We start from the raw sequence: 24,814 nt of genomic DNA, 5'->3' as shown, positions 1-24,814 counted from the left end.
AACCGTTTGGATTTTCGAGCAGGCTTGCCATCCTGCATTGCTGATGTGTCAGGCATTGCTGGTAATGCAGAAGACTATACTTTTGAATAGTAGCTGTCCCTGCACTCTGACCTGTTATCGCAATGACTTACCAATTACTTATGAAATAGATTGAATAAATGCTCCTTTTCTGGACAAGAAATAGACAGGGAGAGGGTTCAAGAAGAATACTTGCTCCTGGTGGAGCTTGAACGCACAACCTTGTCATCTAATTGCTGTATACTGCTGTATAAGTACAACACGCTCACAGATTACACCACAGTATCCATTAACAACACTCTCACTGATCACCATATTTTGCACAAACGGAGCTGTACGATATTCGGACCAATACAAGATTACCATTGAGGTACCTGGCTTGCTCAGTAGGTAGAGCATGAGACTCTTAATCTCAGGGTCGTGGGTTCGAGCCCCACGTTGGGTGATTATTTTCTCAGCCGATGTACCAACTCACTTCGCGAAAAGCCAACCGCTTGGATTTTCGAGCAGGCTTGCCATCCTGCATTGCTGATGTGTCAGGCATTGCTGGTAATGCAGAAGACTATACTTTTGAATAGTAGCTGACCCTGCACTCTGACCTGTTATCGCAATGACTTACCAATTACTTATGAAATAGATTGAATAAATGCTCCTTTTCTGGACAAGAAATAGACAGGGAGAGGGTTCAAGAAGAATACTTGCTCCTGGTGGAGCTTGAACGCACAACCTTGTCATCTAATTGCTGTATACTGCTGTATAAGTACAACACGCTCACAGATTACACCACAGTATCCATTAACAACACTCTCTCTGATCACCATATTTTGCACAAACGGAGCTGTACGATATTCGGACCAATACAAGATTACCATTGAGGTACCTGGCTAGCTCAGTCAGTAGAGCATGAGACTCTTAATCTCAGGGTCGTGGGTTCGAGCCCCACGTTGGGTGATTATTTTCTCAGCCGATGTACCAACTCACTTCGCGAAAAGCCAACCGTTTGGATTTTCGAGCAGGCTTGCCATCCTGCATTGCTGATGTGTCAGGCATTGCTGGTAATGCAGAAGACTATACTTTTGAATAGTAGCTGTCCCTGCACTCTGACCTGTTATCGCAATGACTTACCAATTACTTATGAAATAGATTGAATAAATGCTCCTTTTCTGGACAAGAAATAGACAGGGAGAGGGTTCAAGAAGAATACTTGCTCCTGGTGGAGCTTGAACGCACAACCTTGTCATCTAATTGCTGTATACTGCTGTATAAGTACAACACGCTCACAGATTACACCACAGTATCCATTAACAACACTCTCACTGATCACCATATTTTGCACAAACGGAGCTGTACGATATTCGGACCAATACAAGATTACCATTGAGGTACCTGGCTTGCTCAGTAGGTAGAGCATGAGACTCTTAATCTCAGGGTCGTGGGTTCGAGCCCCACGTTGGGTGATTATTTTCTCAGCCGATGTACCAACTCACTTCGCGAAAAGCCAACCGCTTGGATTTTCGAGCAGGCTTGCCATCCTGCATTGCTGATGTGTCAGGCATTGCTGGTAATGCAGAAGACTATACTTTTGAATAGTAGCTGTCCCTGCACTCTGACCTGTTATCGCAATGACTTACCAATTACTTATGAAATAGATTGAATAAATGCTCCTTTTCTGGACAAGAAATTGACAGGGAGAGGGTTCAAGAAGAATACTTGCTCCTGGTGGAGCTTGAACGCACAACCTTGTCATCTAATTGCTGTATTCTGCTGTATAAGTACAACACGCTCACAGATTACACCACAGTATCCATTAACAACACTCTCACTGATCACCATATTTTGCACAAACTGAGCTGTACGATATTCGGACCAATACAAGATTACCATTGAGGTACCTGGCTAGCTCAGTCGGTAGAGCATGAGACTCTTAATCTCAGGGTTGTGGGTTCGAGCCCCACGTTGGGTGATTATTTTCTCTGCCAAAGTACCAACTCACTTCGCGAACAGCCAACCGCTTGGATTTTCGAGCAGGCTTGCCATCCTGCATTGCTGATGTGTCAGGCATTGCTGGTAATGCAGAAGACTGCACTTTTGAATAGTAGCTGTCCCTGCACTCTGACCTGTTATCGCAATGACTTACCAATTACTTATGAAATAGATTGAATAAATCCTCTTTTTCTGGACAAGAAATAGACAGGCAGAGGGTTCAAGAAAAGAAGTTGCTCCTGGGGAGGCTCAAACCCACAACCTCGGCAATTGCTGCGCTGCATACTGCTGTATAAGTACCAGGCGCAAACAGACTTAACCACAGGAGCTATGCAAAGCATGCTTACTGATCACCATATTTTGCACCAACAGATCTGTACGATATTCAGTCCAAGTCAGTACTACAATTGACCTGCCTGGCAAGCTCAGACATTTGAGCATGAGCCTCTTAACCTCAGAATCGTAGGGTCGATACCACAAATGGGGTGATTCTTGTCTGAGCCGAAGCACCAACTCACTTTGCAAACAGCCATTCACCTGGACTTTCGAGCAGGCTTGCCATCCTGCATTGCTGATGTGTCAGGCACGTTGGGTGATTATTTTCTCAGCCGATGTACCAACTCACTTCGCGAAAAGCCAACCGCTTGGATTTTCGAGCAGGCTTGCCATCCTGCATTGCTGATGTGTCAGGCATAGCTGGTGATACAGAAGACTATGGACTTGAATCGTAGCTGTACCTGTAGTCTGACCTGTTATCTCAATGACATATCAATTACTTATGAAATAGATTGAATAAATGCTCCTTTTCTGGACAAGAAATAGACAGGGAGAGGGTTCAAGAAGAATTCTTGCTCCTGGTGGAGCTTGAACGCACAACCTTGTCATCTAATTGCTGTATACTGCTGTATAAGTACAACACGCTCACAGATTACACCACAGTATCCATTAACAACACTCTCACTGATCACCATATTTTGCACAAACTGAGCTGTACGATATTCGGACCAATACAAGATTACCATTGAGGTACCTGGCTAGCTCAGTCGGTAGAGCATGAGACTCTTAATCTCAGGGTCGTGGGTTCGAGCCCCACGTTGGCTGATTATTTTCTCTGCCAAAGTACCAACTCACTTCGCGAACAGCCAACCGCTTGGATTTTCGAGCAGGCTTGCCATCCTGCATTGCTGATGTGTCAGGCATTGCTGGTAATGCAGAAGACTATACTTTTGAATAGTAGCTGTCCCTGCACTCTGACCTGTTATCGCAATGACTTACCAATTACTTATGAAATAGATTGAATAAATCCTCTTTTTCTGGACAAGAAATAGACAGGCAGAGGGTTCAAGAAAATAAGTTGCTCCTGGGGAGGCTCAAACCCACAACCTCGGCATTTGCTGCGCTGCATACTGCTGTATAAGTACCAGGCGCAAACCGACTGAACCACAGGAGCTATGCAAAGCATGCTTACTGATCACCATATTTTGCACCAACAGATCTGTACGATATTCAGTCCAAGTCAGTACTACAATTGACCTGCCTGGCAAGCTCAGACATTTGAGCATGAGCCTCTTAACCTCAGAATCGTAGGGTCGATACCACAAATGGGGTGATTCTTGTCTGAGCCGAAGCACCAACTCACTTAGCGAAAAGCCAACCGCTTGGATTTTCGAGCAGGCTTGCCATCCTGCATTGCTGATGTGTCAGGCATTGCTGGTAATGCAGAAGACTATGGACTTGAATCGTAGCTGTGCCTGTAGTCTGACCTGTTATCTCAATGACATACCAATTACTTATGAAATAGATTTAATAAATGCTCCTTTTCTGGACAAGAAATAGACAGGGAGAGGGTTCAAGAAGAATACTTGCTCCTGGTGGAGCTTGAACGCACAACCTTGTCATCTAATTGCTGTATACTGCTGTATAAGTACAACACGCTCACAGATTACACCACAGTATCCATTTACAACACTCACACTGATCACCATATTTTGCACAAACGGAGCTGTACGATATTCGGACCAATACAAGATTACCATCGAGGGACCTGGCTAGCTCAGTCGGTAGAGAATGAGACTTTTAATCTCAGGGTCGTGGGTTCGAGCCCCACGTTGGGTGATTATTTTCTCTGCCAAAGTACCAACTCACTTCGCGAACAGCCAACTGCTTGGATTTTCGAGCAGGCTTGCCATCCTGCATTGCTGATGTGTCAGGCATTGCTGGTAATGCAGAAGACTATACTTTTGAATAGTAGCTGTCCCTGCACTCTGACCTGTTATCGCAATGACTTACCAATTACTTATGAAATAGATTGAATAAATCCTCTTTTTCTGGACAAGAAATAGACAGGCAGAGGGTTCAAGAAAAGAAGTTGCTCCTGGGGATGCTCAAACCCACAACCTCGGCAATTGCTGCGCTGCATACTGCTGTATAAGTACCAGGCGCAAACCGACTGAACCACAGGAGCTATGCAAAGCATGCTTACTGATCACCATATTTTGCACCAACAGATCTGTACGATATTCAGTCCAAGTCAGTACTACAATTGACCTGCCTGGCAAGCTCAGACATTTGAACATGAGCCTCTTAACCTCAGAATCGTAGGGTCGATACCACAAATGGGGTGATTCTTGTCTGAGCCGAAGCACCAACTCACTTTGCAAACAGCCATTCACCTGGACTTTCGAGCAGGCTTGCCATCCTGCATTGCTGATGTGTCAGGCACGTTGGGTGATTATTTTCTCAGCCGATGTACCAACTCACTTCGCGAAAAGCCAACCGCTTGGATTTTCGAGCAGGCTTGCCATCCTGCATTGCTGATGTGTCAGGCATTGCTGGTAATGCAGAAGACTATGGACTTGAATCGTAGCTGTGCCTGTAGTCTGACCTGTTATCTCAATGACCTACCAATTACTTATGAAATAGATTGAATAAATGCTCCTTTTCTGGACAAGAAATTGACAGGGAGAGGGTTCAAGAAGAATACTTGCTCCTGGTGGAGCTTGAACGCACAACCTTGTCATCTAATTGCTGTATACTGCTGTATAAGTACAACACGCTCACAGATTACACCATAGTATCCATTAACAACACTCTCACTGATCACCATATTTTGCACAAACTGAGCTGTACGATATTCGGACCAATACAAGATTACCATTGAGGTACCTGGCTAGCTCAGTCGGTAGAGCATGAGACTCTTAATCTCAGGGTTGTGGGTTCGAGCCCCACGTTGGGTGATTATTTTCTCTGCCAAAGTACCAACTCACTTCGCGAACAGCCAACCGCTTGGATTTTCGAGCAGGCTTGCCATCCTGCATTGCTGATGTGTCAGGCATTGCTGGTAATGCAGAAGACTATGGACTTGAATCGTAGCTGTGCCTGTAGTCTGACCTGTTATCTCAATGACATACCAATTACTTATGAAATAGATTGAATAAATGCTCCTTTTCTGGACAAGAAATAGACAGGGAGAGGGTTCAAGAAGAATACTTGCTCCTGGTGGAGCTTGAACGCACAACCTTGTCATCTAATTGCTGTATACTGCTGTATAAGTACAACACGCTCACAGATTACACCACAGTATCCATTAACAACACTCTCACTGATCACCATATTTTGCACAAACGGAGCTGTACGATATTCGGACCAATACAAGATTACCATTGAGGTACCTGGCTAGCTCAGTCGGTAGAGCATGAGACTCTTAATCTCAGGGTCGTGGGTTCGAGCCCCACGTTGGGTGATTATTTTCTCTGCCAAAGTACCAACTCACTTCGCGAACAGCCAACCGCTTGGATTTTCGAGCAGGCTTGCCATCCTGCATTGCTGATGTGTCAGGCATTACTGGTAATGCAGAAGACTATACTTTTGAATAGTAGCTGTCCCTGCACTCTGACCTGTTATCGCAATGACTTACCAATTACTTATGAAATAGATTGAATAAATCCTCTTTTTCTGGACAAGAAATAGACAGGCAGAGGGTTCAAGAAAATAAGTTGCTCCTGGGGAGGCTCAAACCCACAACCTCGGCATTTGCTGCGCTGCATACTGCTGTATAAGTACCAGGCGCAAACCGACTGAACCACAGGAGCTATGCAAAGCATGCTTACTGATCACCATATTTTGCACCAACAGATCTGTACGATATTCAGTCCAAGTCAGTACTACAATTGACCTGCCTGGCAAGCTCAGACATTTGAGCATGAGCCTCTTAACCTCAGAATCATAGGGTCGATACCACAAATGGGGTGATTCTTGTCTGAGCCGAAGCACCAACTCACTTCGCGAAAAGCCAACCGCTTGGATTTTCGAGCAGGCTTGCCATCCTGCATTGCTGATGTGTCAGGCATTGCTGGTAATGCAGAAGACTATGGACTTGAATCGTAGCTGTGCCTGTAGTCTGACCTGTTATCTCAATGACATACCAATTACTTATGAAATAGATTTAATAAATGCTCCTTTTCTGGACAAGAAATAGACAGGGAGAGGGTTCAAGAAGAATACTTGCTCCTGGTGGAGCTTGAACGCACAACCTTGTCATCTAATTGCTGTATACTGCTGTATAAGTACAACACGCTCACAGATTACACCATAGTATCCATTAACAACACTCTCACTGATCACCATATTTTGCACAAACGGAGCTGTACGATATTCGGACCAATACAATATTGCCATTCAGGCACCTGGCTAGCTCAGTCGGTAGAGCATGAGACTCTTAATCTCAGGGTCGTGGGTTCGAGCCCCACGTTGGGTGATTATTTTCTCAGCCGATGTACCAACTCACTTTGCGAAAAGCCAACCGCTTGGATTTTCGAGCAGGCTTGCCATCCTGCATTGCTGATGTGTCAGGCATTGCTGGTAATGCAGAAGACTATGGACTTGAATCGTAGCTGTGCCTGTAGTCTGACCTGTTATCTCAATGACATACCAATTACTTATGAAATAGATTGAATAAATGCTCCTTTTCTGGACAAGAAATAGACAGGGAGAGGGTTCAAGAAGAATACTTGCTCCTGGTGGAGCTTGAACGCACAACCTTGTCATCTAATTGCTGTATACTGCTGTATAAGTACAACACGCTCACAGATTACACCACAGTATCCATTAACAACACTCTCACTGATCACCATATTTTGCACAAACGGAGCTGTACGATATTCGGACCAATACAAGATTACCATTGAGGTACCTGGCTAGCTCAGTCGGTAGAGCATGAGACTCTTAATCTCAGGGTCGTGGGTTCGAGCCCCACGTTGGGTGATTATTTTCTCTGCCAAAGTACCAACTCACTTCGCGAACAGCCAACAGCTTGGATTTTCGAGCAGGCTTGCCATCCTGCATTGCTGATCTGTCAGGCATTGCTGGTAATGCAGAAGACTATACTTTTGAATAGTAGCTGTCCCTGCACTCTGACCTGTTATCGCAATGACTTACCAATTACTTATGAAATAGATTGAATAAATCCTCTTTTTCTGGACAAGAAATAGACAGGCAGAGGGTTCAAGAAAATAAGTTGCTCCTGGGGAGGCTCAAACCCACAACCTCGGCATTTGCTGCACTGCATACTGCTGTATAAGTACCAGGCGCAAACCGACTGAACCACAGGAGCTATGCAAAGCATGCTTACTGATCACCATATTTTGCACCAACAGATCTGTACGATATTCAGTCCAAGTCAGTACTACAATTGACCTGCCTGGCAAGCTCAGACATTTGAGCATGAGCCTCTTAACCTCAGAATCGTAGGGTCGATACCACAAATGGGGTGATTCTTGTCTGAGCCGAAGTACCAACTCACTTCGCGAAAAGCCAACCGCTTGGATTTTCGAGCAGGCTTGCCATCCTGCATTGCTGATGTGTCAGGCATTGCTGGTAATGCAGAAGACTATGGACTTGAATCGTAGCTGTGCCTGTAGTCTGACCTGTTATCTCAATGACATACCAATTACTTATGAAATAGATTGAATAAATGCTCCTTTTCTGGACAAGAAATAGACAGGGAGAGGGTTCAAGAAGAATACTTGCTCCTGGTGGAGCTTGAACGCACAACCTTGTCATCTAATTGCTGTATACTGCTGTATAAGTACAACACGCTCACAGATTACACCACAGTATCCATTAACAACACTCACACTGATCACCATATTTTGCACAAACGGAGCTGTACGATATTCGGACCAATACAAGATTACCATCGAGGGACCTGGCTAGCTCAGTCGGTAGAGCATGAGACTCTTAATCTCAGGGTCGTGGGTTCGAGCCCCACGTTGGGTGATTATTTTCTCAGCCGATGTACCAACTCACTTCGCGAACAGCCAACTGCTTGGATTTTCGAGCAGGCTTGCCATCCTGCATTGCTGATGTGTCAGGCATTGCTGGTAATGCAGAAGACTATACTTTTGAATAGTAGCTGTCCCTGCACTCTGACCTGTTATCGCAATGACTTACCAATTACTTATGAAATAGATTGAATAAATCCTCTTTTTCTGGACAAGAAATAGACAGGCAGAGGGTTCAAGAAAAGAAGTTGTTCCTGGGGAGGCTCAAACCCACAACCTCGGCAATTGCTGCGCTGCATACTGCTGTATAAGTACCAGGCGCAAACCGACAGAACCACAGGAGCTATGCAAAGCATGCTTACTGATCACCATATTTTGCACCAACAGATCTGTACGATATTCAGTCCAAGTCAGTACTACAATTGACCTGCCTGGCAAGCTCAGACATTTGAGCATGAGCCTCTTAACCTCAGAATCATAGGGTCGATACCACAAATGGGGTGATTCTTGTCTGAGCCGAATCACCAACTCACTTTGCAAACAGCCATTCACCTGGACTTTCGAGCAGGCTTGCCACCTTGCATTGCTGACGTGTCAGGCATAGCTGGTGATACAGAAGACTATGGACTTGAATCGTAGCTGTGCCTGTAGTCTGACCTGTTATCTCAATGACATACCAATTACTTATGAAATAGATTGAATAAATGCTCCTTTTCTGGACAAGAAATAGACAGGGAGAGGGTTCAAGAAGAATACTTGCTCCTGGTGGAGCTTGAACGCACAACCTTGTCATCTAATTGCTGTATACTGCTGTATAAGTACAACACGCTCACAGATTACACCACAGTATCCATTAACAACACTCTCACTGATCACCATATTTTGCACAAACGGAGCTGTACGATATTCGGACCAATACAATATTGCCATTCAGGTACCTGGCTAGCTCAGTCGGTAGAGCATGAGACTCTTAATCTCAGGGTCGTGGGTTCGAGCCCCACGTTGGGTGATTATTTTCTCAGCCGATGTACCAACTCACTTCGCGAAAAGCCAACCGCTTGGATTTTCGAGCAGGCTTGCCATCCTGCATTGCTGATGTGTCAGGCATTGCTGGTAATGCAGAAGACTATGGACTTGAATCGTAGCTGTGCCTGTAGTCTGACCTGTTATCTCAATGACATACCAATTACTTATGAAATAGATTGAATAAATGCTCCTTTTCTGGACAAGAAATAGACAGGGAGAGGGTTCAAGAAGAATACTTGTGGGTTCGAGCCCCACGTTGGGTGATTATTTTCTCTGCCAAAGTACCAACTCACTTCGCGAACAGCCAACTGCTTGGATTTTCGAGCAGGCTTGCCATCCTGCATTGCTGATGTGTCAGGCATTGCTGGTAATGCAGAAGACTATACTTTTGAATAGTAGCTGTCCCTGCACTCTGACCTGTTATCGCAATGACTTACCAATTACTTATGAAATAGATTGAATAAATCCTCTTTTTCTGGACAAGAAATAGACAGGCAGAGGGTTCAAGAAAATAAGTTGCTCCTGGGGAGGCTCAAACCCACAACCTCGGCAATTGCTGCGCTGCATACTGCTGTATAAGTACCAGGCGCAAACCGACTGAACCACAGGAGCTATGCAAAGCATGCTTACTGATCACCATATTTTGCACCAACAGATCTGTACGATATTCAGTCCAAGTCAGTACTACAATTGACCTGCCTGGCAAGCTCAGACATTTGAGCATGAGCCTCTTAACCTCAGAATCGTAGGGTCGATACCACAAATGGGGTGATTCTTGTCTGAGCCGAATCACCAACTCACTTTGCAAACAGCCATTCACCTGGACTTTCGAGCAGGCTTGCCACCTTGCATTGCTGACGTGTCAGGCATAGCTGGTGATACAGAAGACTATGGACTTGAATCGTAGCTGTGCCTGTAGTCTGACCTGTTATCTCAATGACATACCAATTACTTATGAAATAGATTGAATAAATGCTCCTTTTCTGGACAAGAAATAGACAGGGAGAGGGTTCAAGAAGAATACTTGCTCCTGGTGGAGCTTGAACGCACAACCTTGTCATCTAATTGCTGTATACTGCTGTATAAGTACAACACGCTCACAGATTACACCACAGTATCCATTAACAACACTCTCACTGATCACCATATTTTGCACAAACGGAGCTGTACGATATTCGGACCAATACAATATTGCCATTCAGGTACCTGGCTAGCTCAGTCGGTAGAGCATGAGACTCTTAATCTCAGGGTCGTGGGTTCGAGCCCCACGTTCAGTGATTATTTTCTCAGCCGATGTACCAACTCACTTCGCGAAAAGCCAACCGCTTGGATTTTCGAGCAGGCTTGCCATCCTGCATTGCTGATGTGTCAGGCATTGCTGGTAATGCAGAAGACTATGGACTTGAATCGTAGCTGTGCCTGTAGTCTGACCTGTTATCTCAATGACATACCAATTACTTATGAAATAGATTGAATAAATGCTCCTTTTCTGGACAAGAAATAGACAGGGAGAGGGTTCAAGAAGAATACTTGCTCCTGGTGGAGCTTGAACGCACAACCTTGTCATCTAATTGCTGTATACTGCTGTATAAGTACAACACGCTCACAGATTACACCACAGTATCCATTAACAACACTCTCACTGATCACCATATTTTGCACAAACGGAGCTGTACGATATTCGGACCAATACAAGATTACCACTGAGGTACCTGGCTAGCTCAGTCGGTAGAGCATGAGACTCTTAATCTCAGGGTCGTGGGTTCGAGCCCCACGTTGGGTGATTATTTTCTCTGCCAAAGTACCAACTCACTTCGCGAACAGCCAACCGCTTGGATTTTCGAGCAGGCTTGCCATCCTGCATTGCTGATGTGTCAGGCATTGCTGGTAATGCAGAAGACTATACTTTTGAATAGTAGCTGTCCCTGCACTCTGACCTGTTATCGCAATGACTTACCAATTACTTATGAAATAGATTGAATAAATGCTCCTTTTCTGGACAAGAAATAGACAGGGAGAGGGTTCAAGAAGAATACTTGCTCCTGGTGGAGCTTGAACGCACAACCTTGTCATCTAATTGCTGTATACTGCTGTATAAGTACAACACACTCACAGATTACACCACAGTATCCATTAACAACACTCTCACTGATCACCATATTTTGCACAAACGGAGCTGTACGATATTCGGACCAATACAAGATTACCGTTGAGGTACCTGGCTTGCTCAGTAGGTAGAGCATGAGACTCTTAATCTCAGGGTCGTGGGTTCGAGCCCCACGTTGGGTGATTATTTTCTCAGCCGATGTACCAACTCACTTCGCGAAAAGCCAACCGCTTGGATTTTCGAGCAGGCTTGCCATCCTGCATTGCTGATGTGTCAGGCATTGCTGGTAATGCAGAAGACTATGGACATGAATCGTAGCTGTGCCTGTAGTCTGATCTGTTATCTCAATTACATACCAATTACTTATGAAATAGATTGAATAAATGCTCCTTTTCTGGACAAGAAATAGACAGGGAGAGGGTTCAAGAAGAATACTTGCTCCTGGTGGAGCTTGAACGCACAACCTTGTCATCTAATTGCTGTATACTGCTGTATAAGTACAACACGCTCACAGATTACACCACAGTATCCATTAACAACACTCTCACTGATCACCATATTTTGCACAAACGGAGCTGTACGATATTCGGACCAATACAAGATTACCATTGAGGTACCTGGCTAGCTCAGTCGGTGGAGCTTGAGACTCTTAATCTCAGGGTCGTGGGTTCGAGCCCCACGTTGGGTGATTATTTTCTCTGCCAAAGTACCAACTCACTTCGCGAACAGCCAACCGCTTGGATTTTCGAGCAGGCTTGCCATCCTGCATTGCTGATGTGTCAGGCATTGCTGGTAATGCAGAAGACTATACTTTTGAATAGTAGCTGTCCCTGCACTCTGACCTGTTATCGCAATGACTTACCAATGACTTATGAAATAGATTGAATAAATCCTCTTTTTCTGGACAAGAAATAGACAGGCAGAGGGTTCAAGAAAAGAAGTTGCTCCTGGGGAGGCTCAAACCCACAACCTCGGCATTTGCTGCGCTGCATACTGCTGTATAAATACCAGGCGCAAACCGACTGAACCACAGGAGCTATGCAAAGCATGCTTACTGATCACCATATTTTGCACCAACAGATCTGTACGATATTCAGTCCAAGTCAGTACTACAATTGACCTGCCTGGCAAGCTCAGACATTTGAGCATGAGCCTCTTAACCTCAGAATCGTAGGGTCGATACCACAAATGGGGTGATTCTTGTCTGAGCCGAAGCACCAACTCACTTTGCAAACAGCCATTCACCTGGACTTTCGAGCAGGCTTGCCACCTTGCATTGCTGACGTGTCAGGCATAGCTGGTAATGCAGAAGACTATGGACTTGAATCGTAGCTGTGCCTGTAGTCTGACCTGTTATCTCAATGACATACCAATTACTTATGAAATAGATTGAATAAATGCTCCTTTTCTGGACAAGAAATAGACAGGGAGAGGGTTCAAGAAGAATACTTGCTCCTGGTGGAGCTTGAACGCACAACCTTGTCATCTAATTGCTGTATACTGCTGTATAAGTACAACACGCTCACAGATTACACCACAGTATCCATTAACAACACTCTCACTGATCACCATATTTTGCACAAACGGAGCTGTACGATATTCGGACCAATACAAGATTACCATTGAGGTACCTGGCTAGCTCAGTCGGTAGAGCATGAGACTCTTAATCTCAGGGTCGTGGGTTCGAGCCCCACGTTGGGTGATTATTTTCTCTGCCAAAGTACCAACTCACTTCGCGAACAGCCAACAGCTTGGATTTTCGAGCAGGCTTGCCATCCTGCATTGCTGATCTGTCAGGCATTGCTGGTAATGCAGAAGACTATACTTTTGAATAGTAGCTGTCCCTGCACTCTGACCTGTTATCGCAATGACTTACCAATGACTTATGAAATAGATTGAATAAATCCTCTTTTTCTGGACAAGAAATAGACAGGCAGAGGGTTCAAGAAAAGAAGTTGCTCCTGGGGAGGCTCAAACCCACAACCTCGGCATTTGCTGCGCTGCATACTGCTGTATAAGTACCAGGCGCAAACCGACTGAACCACAGGAGCTATGCAAACCATGCTTACTGATCACCATATTTTGCACCAACAGATCTGTACGATATTCAGTCCAAGTCAGTACTACAATTGACCTGCCTGGCAAGCTCAGACATTTGAGCATGAGCCTCTTAACCTCAGAATCGTAGGGTCGATACCACAAATGGGGTGATTCTTGTCTGAGCCGAAGCACCAACTCACTTTGCAAACAGCCATTCACCTGGACTTTCGAGCAGGCTTGCCATCCTGCATTGCTGATGTGTCAGGCACGTTGGGTGATTATTTTCTCAGCCGATGTACCAACTCACTTCGCGAAAAGCCAACCGCTTGGATTTTCGAGCAGGCTTGCCATCCTGCATTGCTGATGTGTCAGGCATTGCTGGTAATGCAGAAGACTATGGACTTGAATCGTAGCTGTGCCTGTAGTCTGACCTGTTATCTCAATGACATACCAATTACTTATGAAATAGATTGAATAAATGCTCCTTTTCTGGACAAGAAATTGACAGGGAGAGGGTTCAAGAAGAATACTTGCTCCTGGTGGAGCTTGAACGCACAACCTTGTCATCTAATTGCTGTATACTGCTGTATAAGTACAACACGCTCACAGATTACACCACAGTATCCATTAACAACACTCTCACTGATCACCATATTTTGCACAAACTGAGCTGTACGATATTCGGACCAATACAAGATTACCATTGAGGTACCTGGCTAGCTCAGTCGGTAGAGCATGAGACTCTTAATCTCAGGGTTGTGGGTTCGAGCCCCACGTTGGGTGATTATTTTCTCTGCCAAAGTACCAACTCACTTCGCGAACAGCCAACCGCTTGGATTTTCGAGCAGGCTTGCCATCCTGCATTGCTGATGTGTCAGGCATTGCTGGTAATGCAGAAGACTGCACTTTTGAATAGTAGCTGTCCCTGCACTCTGACCTGTTATCGCAATGACTTACCAATTACTTATGAAATAGATTGAATAAATCCTCTTTTTCTGGACAAGAAATAGACAGGCAGAGGGTTCAAGAAAAGAAGTTGCTCCTGGGGAGGCTCAAACCCACAACCTCGGCAATTGCTGCGCTGCATACTGCTGTATAAGTACCAGGCGCAAACAGACTGAACCACAGGAGCTATGCAAAGCATGCTTACTGATCACCATATTTTGCACCAACAGATCTGTACGATATTCAGTCCAAGTCAGTACTACAATTGACCTGCCTGGCAAGCTCAGACATTTGAGCATGAGCCTCTTAACCTCAGAATCGTAGGGTCGATACCACAAATGGGGTGATTCTTGTCTGAGCCGAAGCACCAACTCACTTTGCAAACAGCCATTCACCTGGACTTTCGAGCAGGCTTGCCACCTTGCATTGCTGACGTGTCAGGCATAGCTGGTGATACAGAAGACTATGGACTTGAATCGTAGCTGTGCCTGTAGTCTGACCTGTTATCTCAATGACATATCAATTACTTATGAAATAGATTGAATAAATGCTCCTTTTCTGGACAAGAAATAGACAGGGAGAGGGTTCAAGAAGAATTCTTGCTCCTGGTGGAGCTTGAACGCACAACCTTGTCATCTAATTGCTGTATACTGCTGTATAAGTACAACACGCTCACAGATTACACCACAGTATCCATTAACAACACTCTCACTGATCACCATATTTTGCACAAACTGAGCTGTACGATATTCGGACCAATACAAGATTACCATTGAGGTACCTGGCTAGCTCAGTCGGTAGAGCATGAGACTCTTAATCTCAGGGTCGTGGGTTCGAGCCCCACGTTGGGTGATTATTTTCTCTGCCAAAGTACCAACTCACTTCGCAAACAGCCAACCGCTTGGATTTTCGAGCAGGCTTGCCATCCTGCATTGCTGATGTGTCAGGCATTGCTGGTAATGCAGAAGACTATACTTTTGAATAGTAGCTGTCCCTGCACTCTGACCTGTTATCGCAATGACTTACCAATTACTTATGAAATAGATTGAATAAATCCTCTTTTTCTGGACAAGAAATAGACAGGCAGAGGGTTCAAGAAAATAAGTTGCTCCTGGGGAGGCTCAAACCCACAACCTCGGCATTTGCTGTGCTGCATACTGCTGTATAAGTACCAGGCGCAAACCGACTGAACCACAGGAGCTATGCAAAGCATGCTTACTGATCACCATATTTTGCACCAACAGATCTGTACGATATTCAGTCCAAGTCAGTACTACAATTGACCTGCCTGGCAAGCTCAGACATTTGAGCATGAGCCTCTTAACCTCAGAATCGTAGGGTCGATACCACAAATGGGGTGATTCTTGTCTGAGCCGAAGCACCAACTCACTTCGCGAAAAGCCAACCGCTTGGATTTTCGAGCAGGCTTGCCATCCTGCATTGCTGATGTGTCAGGCATTGCTGGTAATGCAGAAGACTATGGACTTGAATCGTAGCTGTGCCTGTAGTCTGACCTGTTATCTCAATGACATACCAATTACTTATGAAATAGATTTAATAAATGCTCCTTTTCTGGACAAGAAATAGACAGGGAGAGGGTTCAAGAAGAATACTTGCTCCTGGTGGAGCTTGAACGCACAACCTTGTCATCTAATTGCTGTATACTGCTGTATAAGTACAACACGCTCACAGATTACACCATAGTATCCATTAACAACACTCTCACTGATCACCATATTTTGCACAAACGGAGCTGTACGATATTCGGACCAATACAATATTGCCATTCAGGCACCTGGCTAGCTCAGTCGGTAGAGCATGAGACTCTTAATCTCAGGGTGGTGGGTTCGCGCCCCACGTTGGGTGATTATTTTCTCAGCCGATGTACCAACTCAATTTGCTAAAAGCCAACCGCTTGGATTTTCGAGCAGGCTTGCCATTCTGCATTGCTGATGTGTCAGGCATTGCTGGTAATGCAGAAGACTATGGACTTGAATCGTAGCTGTGCCTGTAGTCTGGCCTGTTATCTCAATGACATACCAATTACTTATGAAATAGATTGAATAAATGCTCCTTTTCTGGACAAGAAATAGACAGGGAGAGGGTTCAAGAAGAATACTTGCTCCTGGTGGAGCTTGAACGCACAACCTTGTCATCTAATTGCTGTATACTGCTGTATAAGTACAACACGCTCACAGATTACACCACAGTATCCATTAACAACACTCTCACTGATCACCATATTTTGCACAAACGGAGCTTTTCTCTGCCGAAGTACCAACTCACTTCGCGAACAGCCAACCGCTTGGATTTTCGAGCAGGCTTGCCATCCTGCATTGCTGATCTGTCGGGCATTGCTGGTAATGCATAAGACTATACATTTGAATAGTAGCTGTCCCTCTACTCTGACCTGTTATTGCAATGACATACCACAATTGACCTGCCTGGCAAGCTCAGACATTTGAGCATGAGCCTCTTAACCTCAGAATCGTAGGGTCGATACCACAAATGGGGTGATTCTTGTCTGAGCCGAAGCACCAACTGACTTTGCAAACAGCCATTCACCTGGACTTTCGAGCAGGCTTGCCACCTTGCATTGCTGACGTGTCAGGCATAGCTGGTGATACAGAAGACTATGGACTTGAATCGTAGCTGTGCCTGTAGTCTGACCTGTTATCTCAATGACATACCAATTAATTATGAAACGTCCTCCTAAGTGTATTGAATAAAATGCTCCTTTTCTGGAGAAGAAATAGACAGGGAGAGGGTTCAAGAAGAATACTTGCTCCTGGTGGAGCTTGAACGCACAACCTTGTCATCTAATTGCTGTATACTGCTGTATAAGTACAACACGCTCACAGATTACACCACAGTATCCATTAACAACACTCTCACTGATCGCCATGTTTTGCACAAACGGAGCTGTACGATATTTTTCTCTGCCGAAGTACCAACTCACTTCGCGAACAGCCAACCGCTTGGATTTTCGAGCAGGCTTGCCATCCTGCATTGCTGATCTGTCAGGCATTGCTGGTAATGCATAAGACTATACATTTGAATAGTAGCTGTCCCTCTACTCTGACCTGTTATTGCAATGACATACCACAATTGACCTGCCTGGCAAGCTCAGACATTTGAGCATGAGCCTCTTAACCTCAGAATCGTAGGGTCGATACCACAAATGGGGTGATTCTTGTCTGAGCCGAAGCACCAACTCACTTCGCGAAAAGCCAACCGCTTGGATTTTCGAGCAGGCTTGCCATCCTGCATTGCTGATGTGTCAGGCATTGCTGGTAATGCAGAAGACTATGGACTTGAATCGTAGCTGTGCCTGTAGTCTGACCTGTTATCTCAATGACATACCAATTAATTATGAAACGTCCTCCTAAGTGTATTGAATAAAATGCTCCTTTTCTGGAGAAGAAATAGACGGGGAGAGGGTTCAAGAAGAATACTTGCTCCTGGTGGAGCTTGAACGCACAACCTTGTCATCTAATTGCTGTATACTGCTGTATAAGTACAACACGCTCACAGATTACACCACAGTATCCATTAACAACACTCTCACTGATCACCATGTTTTGCACAAACGGAGCTGTACGATATTTTTCTCTGCCGAAGTACCAACTCACTTCGCGAACAGCCAACCGCTTGGATTTTCGAGCAGGCTTGCCATCCTGCATTGCTGATGTGTCAGGCATTGCTTGTAATGCAGAAGACTATACATTTGAATAGTAGTTATCCCTGCACTCTGACCTGTTATCTCAATGACATACCAATTAATTATGAAACGTCCTCCTAAGTGTATTGAATAAAATGCTCCTTTTCTGGAGAAGAAATAGACAGGGAGAGGGTTCAAGAAGAATACTTGCTCCTGGTGGAGCTTGAACGCACAACCTTGTCATCTAATTGCTGTATACTGCTGTATAAGTACAACACGCTCACAGATTACACCACAGTATCCATTAACAACACTCTCACTGATCACCATGTTTTGCACAAACGGAGCTGTACGATATTTTTCTCTGCCGAAGTACCAACTCACTTCGCGAACAGCCAACCGCTTGGATTTTCGAGCAGGCTTGCCATCCTGCATTGCTGATCTGTCAGGCATTGCTGGTAATGCATAAGACTATACATTTGAATAGTAGCTGTCCCTCTACTCTGACCTGTTATCTCAATGACATACCAATTACTTATGAAATAGATTGAATAAATGCTCCTTTTCTGGACAAGAAATAGACAGGGAGAGGGTTCAAGAAGAATACTTGCTCCTGGTGGAGCTTGAACGCACAACCTTGTCATCTAATTGCTGTATACTGCTGTATAAGTACAACACGCTCACAGATTACACCACAGTATCCATTAACAACACTCTCACTGATCACCATATTTTGCACAAACGGAGCTTTTCTCTGCCGAAGTACCAACTCACTTCGCGAACAGCCAACCGCTTGGATTTTCGAGCAGGCTTGCCATCCTGCATTGCTGATCTGTCGGGCATTGCTGGTAATGCATAAGACTATACATTTGAATAGTAGCTGTCCCTCTACTCTGACCTGTTATTGCAATGACATACCACAATTGACCTGCCTGGCAAGCTCAGACATTTGAGCATGAGCCTCTTAACCTCAGAATCGTAGGGTCGATACCACAAATGGGGTGATTCTTGTCTGAGCCGAAGCACCAACTGACTTTGCAAACAGCCATTCACCTGGACTTTCGAGCAGGCTTGCCACCTTGCATTGCTGACGTGTCAGGCATAGCTGGTGATACAGAAGACTATGGACTTGAATCGTAGCTGTGCCTGTAGTCTGACCTGTTATCTCAATGACATACCAATTAATTATGAAACGTCCTCCTAAGTGTATTGAATAAAATGCTCCTTTTCTGGAGAAGAAATAGACAGGGAGAGGGTTCAAGAAGAATACTTGCTCCTGGTGGAGCTTGAACGCACAACCTTGTCATCTAATTGCTGTATACTGCTGTATAAGTACAACACGCTCACAGATTACACCACAGTATCCATTAACAACACTCTCACTGATCACCATGTTTTGCACAAACGGAGCTGTACGATATTTTTCTCTGCCGAAGTACCAACTCACTTCGCGAACAGCCAACCGCTTGGATTTTCGAGCAGGCTTGCCATCCTGCATTGCTGATCTGTCGGGCATTGCTGGTAATGCATAAGACTATACATTTGAATAGTAGCTGTCCCTCTACTCTGACCTGTTATTGCAATGACATACCACAATTGACCTGCCTGGCAAGCTCAGACATTTGAGCATGAGCCTCTTAACCTCAGAATCGTAGGGTCGATACCACAAATGGGGTGATTCTTGTCTGAGCCGAAGCACCAACTGACTTTGCAAACAGCCATTCACCTGGACTTTCGAGCAGGCTTGCCACCTTGCATTGCTGACGTGTCAGGCATAGCTGGTGATACAGAAGACTATGGACTTGAATCGTAGCTGTGCCTGTAGTCTGACCTGTTATCTCAATGACATACCAATTAATTATGAAACGTCCTCCTAAGTGTATTGAATAAAATGCTCCTTTTCTGGAGAAGAAATAGACAGGGAGAGGGTTCAAGAAGAATACTTGCTCCTGGTGGAGCTTGAACGCACAACCTTGTCATCTAATTGCTGTATACTGCTGTATAAGTACAACACGCTCACAGATTACACCACAGTATCCATTAACAACACTCTCACTGATCGCCATGTTTTGCACAAACGGAGCTGTACGATATTTTTCTCTGCCGAAGTACCAACTCACTTCGCGAACAGCCAACCGCTTGGATTTTCGAGCAGGCTTGCCATCCTGCATTGCTGATCTGTCAGGCATTGCTGGTAATGCATAAGACTATACATTTGAATAGTAGCTGTCCCTCTACTCTGACCTGTTATTGCAATGACATACCACAATTGACCTGCCTGGCAAGCTCAGACATTTGAGCATGAGCCTCTTAACCTCAGAATCGTAGGGTCGATACCACAAATGGGGTGATTCTTGTCTGAGCCGAAGCACCAACTCACTTCGCGAAAAGCCAACCGCTTGGATTTTCGAGCAGGCTTGCCATCCTGCATTGCTGATGTGTCAGGCATTGCTGGTAATGCAGAAGACTATGGACTTGAATCGTAGCTGTGCCTGTAGTCTGACCTGTTATCTCAATGACATACCAATTAATTATGAAACGTCCTCCTAAGTGTATTGAATAAAATGCTCCTTTTCTGGAGAAGAAATAGACGGGGAGAGGGTTCAAGAAGAATACTTGCTCCTGGTGGAGCTTGAACGCACAACCTTGTCATCTAATTGCTGTATACTGCTGTATAAGTACAACACGCTCACAGATTACACCACAGTATCCATTAACAACACTCTCACTGATCACCATGTTTTGCACAAACGGAGCTGTACGATATTTTTCTCTGCCGAAGTACCAACTCACTTCGCGAACAGCCAACCGCTTGGATTTTCGAGCAGGCTTGCCATCCTGCATTGCTGATGTGTCAGGCATTGCTTGTAATGCAGAAGACTATACATTTGAATAGTAGTTATCCCTGCACTCTGACCTGTTATCTCAATGACATACCAATTAATTATGAAACGTCCTCCTAAGTGTATTGAATAAAATGCTCCTTTTCTGGAGAAGAAATAGACAGGGAGAGGGTTCAAGAAGAATACTTGCTCCTGGTGGAGCTTGAACGCACAACCTTGTCATCTAATTGCTGTATACTGCTGTATAAGTACAACACGCTCACAGATTACACCACAGTATCCATTAACAACACTCTCACTGATCACCATGTTTTGCACAAACGGAGCTGTACGATATTTTTCTCTGCCGAAGTACCAACTCACTTCGCGAACAGCCAACCGCTTGGATTTTCGAGCAGGCTTGCCATCCTGCATTGCTGATCTGTCAGGCATTGCTGGTAATGCATAAGACTATACATTTGAATAGTAGCTGTCCCTCTACTCTGACCTGTTATCTCAATGACATACCAATTACTTATGAAATAGATTGAATAAATGCTCCTTTTCTGGACAAGAAATAGACAGGGAGAGGGTTCAAGAAGAATACTTGCTCCTGGTGGAGCTTGAACGCACAACCTTGTCATCTAATTGCTGTATACTGCTGTATAAGTACAACACGCTCACAGATTACACCACAGTATCCATTAACAACACTCTCACTGATCACCATATTTTGCACAAACGGAGCTTTTCTCTGCCGAAGTACCAACTCACTTCGCGAACAGCCAACCGCTTGGATTTTCGAGCAGGCTTGCCATCCTGCATTGCTGATCTGTCGGGCATTGCTGGTAATGCATAAGACTATACATTTGAATAGTAGCTGTCCCTCTACTCTGACCTGTTATTGCAATGACATACCACAATTGACCTGCCTGGCAAGCTCAGACATTTGAGCATGAGCCTCTTAACCTCAGAATCGTAGGGTCGATACCACAAATGGGGTGATTCTTGTCTGAGCCGAAGCACCAACTGACTTTGCAAACAGCCATTCACCTGGACTTTCGAGCAGGCTTGCCACCTTGCATTGCTGACGTGTCAGGCATAGCTGGTGATACAGAAGACTATGGACTTGAATCGTAGCTGTGCCTGTAGTCTGACCTGTTATCTCAATGACATACCAATTAATTATGAAACGTCCTCCTAAGTGTATTGAATAAAATGCTCCTTTTCTGGAGAAGAAATAGACAGGGAGAGGGTTCAAGAAGAATACTTGCTCCTGGTGGAGCTTGAACGCACAACCTTGTCATCTAATTGCTGTATACTGCTGTATAAGTACAACACGCTCACAGATTACACCACAGTATCCATTAACAACACTCTCACTGATCACCATGTTTTGCACAAACGGAGCTGTACGATATTTTTCTCTGCCGAAGTACCAACTCACTTCGCGAACAGCCAACCGCTTGGATTTTCGAGCAGGCTTGCCATCCTGCATTGCTGATCTGTCAGGCATTGCTGGTAATGCATAAGACTATACATTTGAATAGTAGCTGTCCCTCTACTCTGACCTGTTATTGCAATGACATACCACAATTGACCTGCCTGGCAAGCTCAGACATTTGAGCATGAGCCTCTTAACCTCAGAATCGTAGGGTCGATACCACAAATGGGGTGATTCTTGTCTGAGCCGAAGCACCAACTCACTTCGCGAAAAGCCAACCGCTTGGATTTTCGAGCAGGCTTGCCATCCTGCATTGCTGATGTGTCAGGCATTGCTGGTAATGCAGAAGACTATGGACTTGAATCGTAGCTGTGCCTGTAGTCTGACCTGTTATCTCAATGACATACCAATTAATTATGAAACGTCCTCCTAAGTGTATTGAATAAAATGCTCCTTTTCTGGAGAAGAAATAGACGGGGAGAGGGTTCAAGAAGAATACTTGCTCCTGGTGGAGCTTGAACGCACAACCTTGTCATCTAATTGCTGTATACTGCTGTATAAGTACAACACGCTCACAGATTACACCACAGTATCCATTAACAACACTCTCACTGATCACCATGTTTTGCACAAACGGAGCTGTACGATATTTTTCTCTGCCGAAGTACCAACTCACTTCGCGAACAGCCAACCGCTTGGATTTTCGAGCAGGCTTGCCATCCTGCATTGCTGATGTGTCAGGCATTGCTGGTAATGCAGAAGACTATACATTTGAATAGTAGTTGTCCCTGCACTCTGACCTGTTATCTCAATGACATACCAATTAATTATGAAACGTCCTCCTAAGTGTATTGAATAAAATGCTCCTTTTCTGGAGAAGAAATAGACAGGGAGAGGGTTCAAGAAGAATACTTGCTCCTGGTGGAGCTTGAACGCACAACCTTGTCATCTAATTGCTGTATACTGCTGTATAAGTACAACACGCTCACAGATTACACCACAGTATCCATTAACAACACTCTCACTGATCACCATGTTTTGCACAAACGGAGCTGTACGATATTTTTCTCTGCCGAAGTACCAACTCACTTCGCGAACAGCCAACCGCTTGGATTTTCGAGCAGGCTTGCCATCCTGCATTGCTGATCTGTCAGGCATTGCTGGTAATGCATAAGACTATACATTTGAATAGTAGCTGTCCCTCTACTCTGACCTGTTATTGCAATGACATACCACAATTGACCTGCCTGGCAAGCTCAGACATTTGAGCATGAGCCTCTTAACCTCAGAATCGTAGGGTCGATACCACAAATGGGGTGATTCTTGTCTGAGCCGAAGCACCAACTCACTTCGCGAAAAGCCAACCGCTTGGATTTTCGAGCAGGCTTGCCATCCTGCATTGCTGATGTGTCAGGCATTGCTGGTAATGCAGAAGACTATGGACTTGAATCGTAGCTGTGCCTGTAGTCTGACCTGTTATCTCAATGACATACCAATTACTTATGAAATAGATTGAATAAATGCTCCTTTTCTGGACAAGAAATAGACAGGGAGAGGGTTCAAGAAGAATACTTGCTCCTGGTGGAGCTTGAACGCACAACCTTGTCATCTAATTGCGGTATACTGCTGTATAAGTACAACACGCTCACAGATTACACCATAGTATCCATTAACAACACTCTCACTGATCACCATATTTTGCACAAACGGAGCTGTACGATATTCGGACCAATACAATATTGCCATTCAGGTACCTGGCTAGCTCAGTCGGTAGAGCATGAGACTCTTAATCTCAGGGTCGTGGGTTCGAGCCCCACGTTGGGTGATTATTTTCTCAGCCGATGTACCAACTCACTTCGCGAAAAGCCAACCGCTTGGATTTTCGAGCAGGCTTGCCATCCTGCATTGCTGATGTGTCAGGCATTGCTGGTAATGCAGAAGACTATACATTTGAATAGTAGCTGTCCCTCTACTCTGACCTGTTATTGCAATGACATACCACAATTGACCTGCCTGGCAAGCTCAGACATTTGAGCATGAGCCTCTTAACCTCAGAATCGTAGGGTCGATACCACAAATGGGGTGATTCTTGTCTGAGCCGAAGCACCAACTCACTTCGCGAAAAGCCAACCGCTTGGATTTTCGAGCAGGCTTGCCATCCTGCATTGCTGATGTGTCAGGCATTGCTGGTAATGCAGAAGACTATGGACTTGAATCGTAGCTGTGCCTGTAGTCTGACCTGTTATCTCAATGACATACCAATTACTTATGAAATAGATTGAATAAATGCTCCTTTTCTGGACAAGAAATAGACAGGGAGAGGGTTCAAGAAGAATACTTGCTCCTGGTGGAGCTTGAACGCACAACCTTGTCATCTAATTGCTGTATACTGCTGTATAAGTACAACACGCTCACAGATTACACCACAGTATCCATTAACAACACTCTCACTGATCACCATATTTTGCACAAACGGAGCTGTACGAT

At 44.8% G+C, this 24,814-nt stretch overlaps 19 non-coding genes across 19 annotated transcripts; all 19 read left to right on the top strand.

Annotated features, from left to right (window-relative positions):
- Window positions 1-390: 390 nt before the first annotated feature.
- On the top strand, window positions 391-463 carry trnak-cuu. Its single transcript has one exon. It is a non-coding gene; the product is annotated as a tRNA-Lys (tRNA).
- A 433-nt stretch (window positions 464-896) lies between these two features.
- On the top strand, window positions 897-969 carry trnak-cuu. Its single transcript has one exon. It is a non-coding gene; the product is annotated as a tRNA-Lys (tRNA).
- A 433-nt stretch (window positions 970-1,402) lies between these two features.
- Window positions 1,403-1,475, top strand: trnak-cuu. The gene has a single exon. It is a non-coding gene; the product is annotated as a tRNA-Lys (tRNA).
- A 433-nt stretch (window positions 1,476-1,908) lies between these two features.
- On the top strand, window positions 1,909-1,981 carry trnak-cuu. The gene has a single exon. It is a non-coding gene; the product is annotated as a tRNA-Lys (tRNA).
- A 1,048-nt stretch (window positions 1,982-3,029) lies between these two features.
- On the top strand, window positions 3,030-3,102 carry trnak-cuu. The gene has a single exon. It is a non-coding gene; the product is annotated as a tRNA-Lys (tRNA).
- Window positions 3,103-4,043: 941 nt separating this feature from the next.
- Window positions 4,044-4,116, top strand: trnak-uuu. Its single transcript has one exon. It is a non-coding gene; the product is annotated as a tRNA-Lys (tRNA).
- A 1,048-nt stretch (window positions 4,117-5,164) lies between these two features.
- Window positions 5,165-5,237, top strand: trnak-cuu. The gene has a single exon. It is a non-coding gene; the product is annotated as a tRNA-Lys (tRNA).
- A 433-nt stretch (window positions 5,238-5,670) lies between these two features.
- Window positions 5,671-5,743, top strand: trnak-cuu. Its single transcript has one exon. It is a non-coding gene; the product is annotated as a tRNA-Lys (tRNA).
- A 941-nt stretch (window positions 5,744-6,684) lies between these two features.
- Window positions 6,685-6,757, top strand: trnak-cuu. The gene has a single exon. It is a non-coding gene; the product is annotated as a tRNA-Lys (tRNA).
- Window positions 6,758-7,190: 433 nt separating this feature from the next.
- trnak-cuu lies at window positions 7,191-7,263 on the top strand. The gene has a single exon. It is a non-coding gene; the product is annotated as a tRNA-Lys (tRNA).
- Window positions 7,264-8,204: 941 nt separating this feature from the next.
- On the top strand, window positions 8,205-8,277 carry trnak-cuu. The gene has a single exon. It is a non-coding gene; the product is annotated as a tRNA-Lys (tRNA).
- Window positions 8,278-9,218: 941 nt separating this feature from the next.
- On the top strand, window positions 9,219-9,291 carry trnak-uuu. The gene has a single exon. It is a non-coding gene; the product is annotated as a tRNA-Lys (tRNA).
- A 1,727-nt stretch (window positions 9,292-11,018) lies between these two features.
- trnak-cuu lies at window positions 11,019-11,091 on the top strand. Its single transcript has one exon. It is a non-coding gene; the product is annotated as a tRNA-Lys (tRNA).
- Window positions 11,092-11,524: 433 nt separating this feature from the next.
- Window positions 11,525-11,597, top strand: trnak-cuu. The gene has a single exon. It is a non-coding gene; the product is annotated as a tRNA-Lys (tRNA).
- Window positions 11,598-12,030: 433 nt separating this feature from the next.
- On the top strand, window positions 12,031-12,103 carry trnak-cuu. Its single transcript has one exon. It is a non-coding gene; the product is annotated as a tRNA-Lys (tRNA).
- A 941-nt stretch (window positions 12,104-13,044) lies between these two features.
- Window positions 13,045-13,117, top strand: trnak-cuu. The gene has a single exon. It is a non-coding gene; the product is annotated as a tRNA-Lys (tRNA).
- Window positions 13,118-14,165: 1,048 nt separating this feature from the next.
- On the top strand, window positions 14,166-14,238 carry trnak-cuu. Its single transcript has one exon. It is a non-coding gene; the product is annotated as a tRNA-Lys (tRNA).
- Window positions 14,239-15,179: 941 nt separating this feature from the next.
- On the top strand, window positions 15,180-15,252 carry trnak-cuu. The gene has a single exon. It is a non-coding gene; the product is annotated as a tRNA-Lys (tRNA).
- An 8,827-nt stretch (window positions 15,253-24,079) lies between these two features.
- On the top strand, window positions 24,080-24,152 carry trnak-cuu. The gene has a single exon. It is a non-coding gene; the product is annotated as a tRNA-Lys (tRNA).
- Window positions 24,153-24,814: the final 662 nt, after the last annotated feature.

Source organism: Oncorhynchus mykiss, chromosome 20 (assembly GCF_013265735.2).
Source record: "Oncorhynchus mykiss isolate Arlee chromosome 20, USDA_OmykA_1.1, whole genome shotgun sequence".
In the NCBI taxonomy this organism is placed as follows: domain Eukaryota; kingdom Metazoa; phylum Chordata; class Actinopteri; order Salmoniformes; family Salmonidae; genus Oncorhynchus; species Oncorhynchus mykiss.
The sequence above is the reverse complement of the archived record's forward strand: the minus strand, read 5'-3'. Positions and strand labels throughout refer to the sequence as shown.